The following is an 8,033-nucleotide window of genomic DNA, read 5'->3' as shown; positions in this document are numbered from 1 at the left end:
TACAGTTTTCTTTAAGAAGCCCTCCTGTTTCTCCTCATCAATTACCTGTATAACATGCACCTGTTTGAACTCCGTTACCTGTATAAAAGACACCTTCCACACACTCAATCAAACAGACTCCAACCTCTCCACAAATGGCCAAAGACCAGAGACTGTGTAAGGACATCAGGGATAAATTGTAGACCTGTTACAAGGCTGGGATGGGCTACAGGACAATAGCCAAGCAGCTTTGTGAGAGGCAACAACTGTTGGCACAATTATTAGAAAATGGATAGAAGTTCAAGATGACGGTCAATCACCCTCGGTCTGGGCTCCATGCAAGATCTCACCTCGTGGGGCACTCAATGATCATGAGGATGTGAGGGATCAGCCCAAACTACACGGAAGGACCTGTCAATGACCTGAAGAGAGCTGGGACCACAGTCTCAAAGAAAACCAATTAGTAACACACCTACGCCGTCATGGTTAAAAAATCCTGCAGCGCACGCAAGGTCCATCTTCTCAACAACACAACAACGGAGGAAGCCCGGATCTCAATCCCATTGAGCACGTCTGGGACCTGTTGGATCGGAGGGTGAGGGCTAGGGCCATTCCCCCCAGAAATGTCCGGGAACTTGCATGTGCCTTGGTGGAAGAGTGGGGTAACATCTCACAGCAAGAACTGGCAAATCTATTGCAGTCCACGAGGAGGAGATCCACTGTAGTACTTAATGCAGCTGGTGGCCACACCAGATACTGACTGTTACTTTTGATTTTGACCCCGCCCCCTTTGTTCAGAGACACATTATTCAATTTCTGTTAGTCACATGTCTGTGGAAATTGTTCAGTTTATGTCTTAGATGTTGAATCTTGTTATGTTCATACAAATATTTACACATGTTAAAAGTTTGCACAAGTTTGCTGAAAATAAACGCAGTTGACAGTGAGAGGATGTTTCTTTTTTTGCTGAGTTTAGCATGAATAAATTAACCAAAATAACTTTTTAAGAAAATATGTAAATCATTATTTTAATATGTTGGTAACCCGTTGTATAAAAATTATAATACTTTGTCTCAGGCCTGACAACACCCATGCCAATATATCCTCCAAACACCGGCATCGATGGCATATTCACTTAAATAACAGCATGCTAGTACAATGTTATTGTTGTGGCATAATCCACTACAGCAGTGGATCTCAACCTTTTTCGGTTACTGTACCATCAACTTAATTTTGCTCTGCCTGGAGTACCCTAGAAATACCCCCTCATGTGCATTTTACCAGTAGGCCTATGGTCTCATGAGTCTTCTCAAGTACCCCCTGTAGATAGGCCAAGTACCCCCAGGGGTCCTAGTACCCCTGGTTGGGAACCACTGTACTACAGCACGCACAATGCTCTGTGTAACATATCTGGTTTTATCTTCATAAAGACGTCCCTAAAGATAACATAATGGTGTCCTGTCTCTTTATCAATACAATTACTTGAGTCAATACAATTAAATAATTAACCATGTCCAAGCCAGAACAGCCCATAGGATAGGAGCCTGTCTCATGTTTCTGTAGTGTGAGGTAGCTTGATGTAAGTACATCTGGACAGAACACCAGTATATCACTAGGCCTTACCCCAAATCCATCTCCTTAATGTCAAGTGCCAACCATTTTCTTTTTTTGCTATGACTCACCGGGGATTGAACCCCAAACCTTCCAATGTCAGGGAAGACACTCTAATCACAAGGCCACTGAATTATCCTCTGAATACAATTTCTTGAGTAATTAGTATCACACAGGTATAATAGTTAATGTGAGTGTTTAATTCACTGAACCGTTGTTGCAAAAGTGGATGTGGTCAAAATATTGTGTGTGAGGTTTGCCAAGAAAACAAAAACAAATTCAAGCCTTTTCAAATTGACCCTTACCCTGATTAAGTTTTATTACGTGTCCTGACCACAATCCTTTGTTGTTTTTCTACACAGGAGTGCTTCTTGAGGAGCCTGTCCAGTGATAAGTAGATATTTTATGGTAATCTTCTCACACCCTTCTTCGCACCCAGTCCACCAAATTCCACCTGAACCCACAATGTTTCCAAGCCCAACCACCTGCCACCATCACCGCCCCATCCAACTCTATCCTGCCGGTGGTCATTGTAGCATGTCTGTATCTGTAAAACTATGCCTACCACTTGTTTGTAAGGTAGCTAATTGCTTTGTAAGACTGCTTTCGGATGTGTATTTAGATTACAGACCATCCCTTTTGTTCAAACGCAATTGGATTCAGGCACTGCAATATTGTGATTCAAAAGGAAATAATGACTGTTTTCCTATTAAGTTTCAACATTTTAGACACTTATTGGGTCCACAAAACATTGAATTCAGCATGTTTCCCTTCCTGTTGAAGCAAACATCTCTTTTGAATTCCAAACAAGATATGTTTTGTTCTCACAATTATTGTTGAAAAAATATATTGCAGCATACAGTATCATTCATCAAACAGTAGCATTCAATGTACAAGTTGCTATGATTCATGGGAGAATAAGTAAAACATTTCAATTTAAATGGAAGGCCCATAAAAGTCACACACGTGTTGGCGTGCGCGGGTGTGACTGTTCCAACAAAAATATTTAATCAGTAGACATAATCAGTAAGACAGTAGACATCAGTAGACCCTATTACACCATACATTGGAAAATATTGCATTTGCACGTGGGGTCAATTCCAATTTAATGCATCATAAAAATTCAAAATCCAATCCAGGGAAGGATTTTTAATAAGGGATTTTTTTATTCTCTGAACTGACACGTTTCCTTTTTCTCTTGGCTGTTAGGTGACCTGTAGAAGTAGAAAAACGTTTTATTTCTCTCTCTGAACTAGCTGCACCCATTGTTTCCTAATTTTGCAGGTAATGGCCACACAGTTATTGCGATTGTGTGATTTGATGTGCTTTAATATGACAGTCGTATTGGCACTCTCTTTATATGCAAATAATATGAGGATAGACTTAAGAGAAACACACTAAGTGTGTTGCCGAGAAAAGCTGGAGCCCTGGAAACCTGCCACATATTTTAGTGGTTTTCAGAGTCAGAGGTTGGCAAATAGTGTATTTGGGGCAAACATTTCCCAAGTAGCTTTAGGCTTTAGGGAGCAGCTATAGTTGAGACATTTTAGGGGATTAACCTTCCTCTATAGGTTTTGGCAACTTTTACACTCATGTGTAAGAGGACAATGATATGGTGCCTGTGTGTGTATGCACTGTAGGTGTTTAGTACTTGTGAGGAGTATTTATGCATTTATGTGAACAGACAACAAGCTGGCGTGCTACTTCAGCCCATAAAAAGAGGGCAAGAAGTAGAGTACAGAGAGCTCAGATAAATTAGAAATGCATCAGTCAATCATTCATTCATAACATGAGTATTTTTTATTTAAGTTTTCACAATGTTGGTGGGTGGTTGCTTACTTGTAAAACAGAAACGGGAAAGGAATTGTCTTTCCTTTGATCCTTTTCTTAAATGGCAATTATTTAAAAAATAATGGATACTGCCAATTCATGCCCGTTCTGAATACTTTTAGAATAATTCTGGAATGGCAATTGGAAATAATGCTTATATTCATATTCAGTCAGGACCAGGGTCGGGTTGAATTCAAATTTCAATTCAGTCATTCAGGTTATGATTTGAAATCAAAATTAAAAACACTAATCTTGTTCATTTCCCATTTTGAAACAATTATGCATGTGCACAATAGACGCTAATGCTTAGTACATATGGTGCTTTCTTCATTTTTGAAATATGCATACTGTAGGTTTCTGTTTTTCTTGTTTTAACAAATTTGAACATACATACAAGGTATTTGGAGCTGCTGGTCAGAGCTATGAAACCCTGAATTGTGTAAAAAAAAATATTTGAGTTTTCTGTCTGTGACAAACATACTGTATAAAAAAATGATCCTGTGCGTTGATTCCACTGTAGAATAAGTATAGTCACAGTACAACCCACTGGCCCATGGATCTATAAAACATGAAATAAAATGCTCACCTGTTACAAAAGGGTGTATTAAATTGACTTATGGTATTTCACCTTCATCATGCAAAACATTTGGATTCAAACGTCAAACATGATTACCTTTCAAAATGTCAAACCAGAGAAGACAATGTATTGAAAACATTTTGTGGACATAATTCATTTCTTGTGTTGTTGGTTTGATGAAATGGTTCATATACTGTGGTATTGTAAACTGAATTTCCTTCTTAAGGGTGTGTAATTGCTGTTGGGCACGTTTGGGCACTTGGCAGGCCAGCTCAATATGTTTGTTCACCAACCAATAGCAGTACATACTATAACAGTTGAAAAATTGGTTGATGATGTTTCTTGTCCTTCAAAAGGATAATTCGATTACAACATTAACCTGATGAATTGTTGAATACTAGAAGTATTCTAATTTGAATTCTGACACAAAGTAGCACATTTTCTGGAACAGTACATTTCACAATACTTACAGATGCCTTCAGAAAGTATTGACCGTTTCCAACATTTTTGTTGTGTTACAGCCTGCATTTAAAGATTGGTTAAATTGAGGTTTTTGTGTCACACACAATATTAGTGTATGTCAAAGTGGAATAATGTTTTTAGAAATGTTTACTATGTTTTTTTTTCAATTGCATGGCTCACTCTGTGTGCAAATAAACAGTGTTTGAAACATGATTTTTTGAAATGACTACATCCTCTCTGTACACCAGCACATACAATTATCTGTAAGGTCCCTCAGTCGAGCAGGTGAATTAGAAACAACAGACCATGAGTTTTTCCAATGCCTCGCAAAGGGCACCTATTGGAGATCGGTAAAAAAAAATCCTGTTATGATTGTTTGTAATTGTTAAGGACTGGGAGATTTTCAGATAAAAAAGAAACGGAAACTGAGCTAAGCAGAGGTTCAGTCTGCTTCCCACCAGACACTGGCAATGACAATAACCTAAAAACATAAAGCCAAATCTACACTGGAGTTGCTTACCAAGAAGACAGTGAATGTTCCTGACTGGCCGAGTTACAGTTTTGACTTAAATCTACTCAAACATCTATGGCAGACCTCAAAATGGTTGTCTAGCAATGATTAAACAACCAATTTGGACAAGAGCTTGAATACTTAAAAAAAAAGAATAATGGGAAAATGTTGCACAATCCAGGTGTGGAAACTCTTAGAGACTTACCATAGAAAGACTGACAGCTGTTAATGCTGTCAAAAAGTGCTTCTACAAAGTATTGACTCAGGGTGTGAACTACTTATGTAAATTAGATATTTCTGTATTTCATTTTCAATAAATTAGCAAACATTTTCATAAACCATGTTTTCACTTTGTCATTAAGTGGGTACCGTGTGTAATATGGGTGAAAAAAATATATTTAATCAATTTTGATTTAAATATTAACACAGGAAAGGGTGGAATAAGTCAAGGGTTATAAATACTTTATGAAGGCACTGTGTAAATATGTGTATTTCATTTGGTAATGTTAGATTTTCTAGTCTAGCTGACTACAACAGAAATATGTCATTACACTTGTCATTACCTTTATGTCTCTTCATTGTATGTCCATTTCTGAAAAATGACATTACATTTTAGCTCAACTTAGCTGATGTTAGCATTTCCATAACTTACTGAGTTATAATTTGTCATTAACATTGAACAGTCATGATTTGACATGATATATGTTAAGCTTAGTCAAAGTGATAACATAATTTAGTAAAGAACTACCCAAACACACTGTAGCATAAATTATGAGTCATTGAATAAGAAATCTCAGTTTACAGCTTCACCTAAGCACAACATCCCTCCCAAAGCCCATAAATCTACTAGCTTTCATGTTCCCTGATGCCCAATGAAAGAAATATTCTGTGTAAATGCTTGCTTTTTGAAAGATGTTGAAAAGAAGGAAAGATTGATGGGGAAGTAATGTTGAGATGGGAGAAATGTACGTGAACGAATGCATGAGAAAGAATGGCGCTATTATGATTGAGTGGCTACATTAGCCTTGGTGTCTGCAAGACAGTCATACAAAAGGGACATTATGTATGTGTTGTGAAAGTATTATGCTTTACGTACTTAAGATGGCGGCCTAAGAAGGAGCACGAGACCGGGAGGTCAATGCAGAGTTTGTTTGTTAGATGAAGCAGTGCCATGTTTGCACTTGCAAGGTGACGGTGATGAAATATGACAAGTAGACTGAGGTGAAAAGAACACACTGTAGGCCCAAAAGCCTATAAGTGTTTGGAATAAATCAAATTGCAAGCTAATTAACATTGTCTGTTGCGTATGTTGCTCATCATGGTTGTCTTGCTTGTGTCCATTTTCTTTGCTAAGGTACTTCCATAACATATTGACAGTGATCAAATCGTTGGGAATCACAGCTATCTTTAAACACACTAAGTGGTGTCCCAACCAGTGTTTTTCTGGTCAATTTGTATAATTTCTGTTGCTGGTAATATGATGTCCCCCCAACCCTTTCCAGCAACTTACTGCTCTACTGAATCTGCTCCTGAAATAAGGTATCCCGAGAAAAACAAGAGGAGCAAATTGATTTACTTGGAGAGACACATAAAAGTGTTGGCGTCTGCCGAAGGGTGCAAGGTTAACTTTCTGATGGCCCTGAAACCTCACCCGGCCCGGGCTTAAGTTCAACCTGACAGTTTGCTGGTGTGTTTACATCGTTGCCATGGAGGCAGTGAGACTGGCAGACAACCCCTTGCTCCCACCTGCTCTCTGTACTTCCTAAAGAATCTCCTATAAGGCCCTGTTGTTGTGCTTGGAATCCAACCGGGGGCTCTGATGTCACAACTGCGACACAAGGCCAGACACGATTTATTGCCTCACCCGGGTCAGCAAACGGGTGCACTACTCATTCAGTGCTCCTTCACACACTCACATGTCATGCTGAATTCCAAATCAACCCCTGGCCCTTAATCTCTAGCCACTCCGTAGATCTGACAGGATTGGATAGGTGGAGGTGATATGGCGACATTTCCACCCAGCCAATCATAAGACAAGATGAAGCGATTTCCATGATGCTTACTGTATATCTCAGATTGACAAGACCGCCTGCTGTTGGAGTTAGGGGTCAATTTGGGATTCAGAATCAATGCTCTCCCCTGGTTGACATACTTTGCTTATGCTACATGCCATCAACACAAAGTGTCAAAAACATAACAGGACTTGGTTTCCCACTTTTGATGTTTTTTTTAATACTATAAATCATTACTAAAGTGCAACGTTAATAGGCTTGTGAAATAATTTTTAACCATATCCTGTGAACATACATTGCCTTCAGAAAGTATTCCTACCTATTGACTTATTCCAAATTTTTCTGTGTTAAAGCCTGAATTTCTCCCATTCTTCCTTGCAGATTTTCTCAAGGAATCAGGTCTGGCCTTTGGCTGGGCCACTCAAGGACTTTCACATTCTTGTTCTGAAGCCATTCCAGCATTGCTTTGGCTGTATACTTGAGGTCATTGTCCCGTTGGAATGACATAGCGCTTTGCATTCAGGCCACAGCGTAGTATTTGTCTCATCAGACTACAGAATCTTTTGCCTTATGCTCGGAGTCTTTCATATGCCTTTTTGCAAACTGTTGTCATGTGCCTTTTTCACAGGAGTGGCTTCCGTCTGGCCACTCCCCCATAAAGTCCAGATTGGTGAAGTGCTGCAGAGACTGTTGTTTTTCTGGCAGGTTCTCCCTTCTCTGCCAAAGCACTCTCTAGTTCTGTAAGAGTTGTCATTGGGTTCTTGGTCACCTCCCTGACCAAGGTCCTTCTTGTCCGGTTGCTCAGTTTGGTCGGACGGCCAGCTCTAGGCAAAGTCTGGGTAGTTCCATATTTTTTCAATTTCCCAATGATGGAGACCACTGTGCTTTTGGAAACTCTATACATGGTTTTATACCCCAGATATATGCCTCATCACAATTCTATCATCTTGTAGATCTACAGACAGTTCCCTGGAGTTCATGGTATAGTTTCTGGTGGGCTCCAATCAAGTTGTAGTGACATCTCAAGGATGATCAAAGGAAATTGGAGCTC

The 8,033-nt window shown here is 39.3% G+C and overlaps 1 protein-coding gene across 1 annotated transcript in view; it reads left to right on the top strand.

Annotated features, from left to right (window-relative positions):
- Window positions 1-8,033, top strand: part of LOC112081206 (uncharacterized protein C4orf54) — a 39,910-nt gene that overhangs the window by 19,984 nt on the left and 11,893 nt on the right. Inside the window, exon 2 of the mRNA XM_070446292.1 lies at window positions 1,953-1,998. The gene's annotated coding sequence lies outside the window, so the exon portion shown is untranslated. The remainder of the gene's footprint in view (window positions 1-1,952; window positions 1,999-8,033) is intronic.

Source organism: Salvelinus sp. IW2-2015, linkage group LG13 (genome assembly GCF_002910315.2).
Source record: "Salvelinus sp. IW2-2015 linkage group LG13, ASM291031v2, whole genome shotgun sequence".
Taxonomy (NCBI): domain Eukaryota; kingdom Metazoa; phylum Chordata; class Actinopteri; order Salmoniformes; family Salmonidae; genus Salvelinus; species Salvelinus sp. IW2-2015.
The sequence above is the reverse complement of the archived record's forward strand: the minus strand, read 5'-3'. Positions and strand labels throughout refer to the sequence as shown.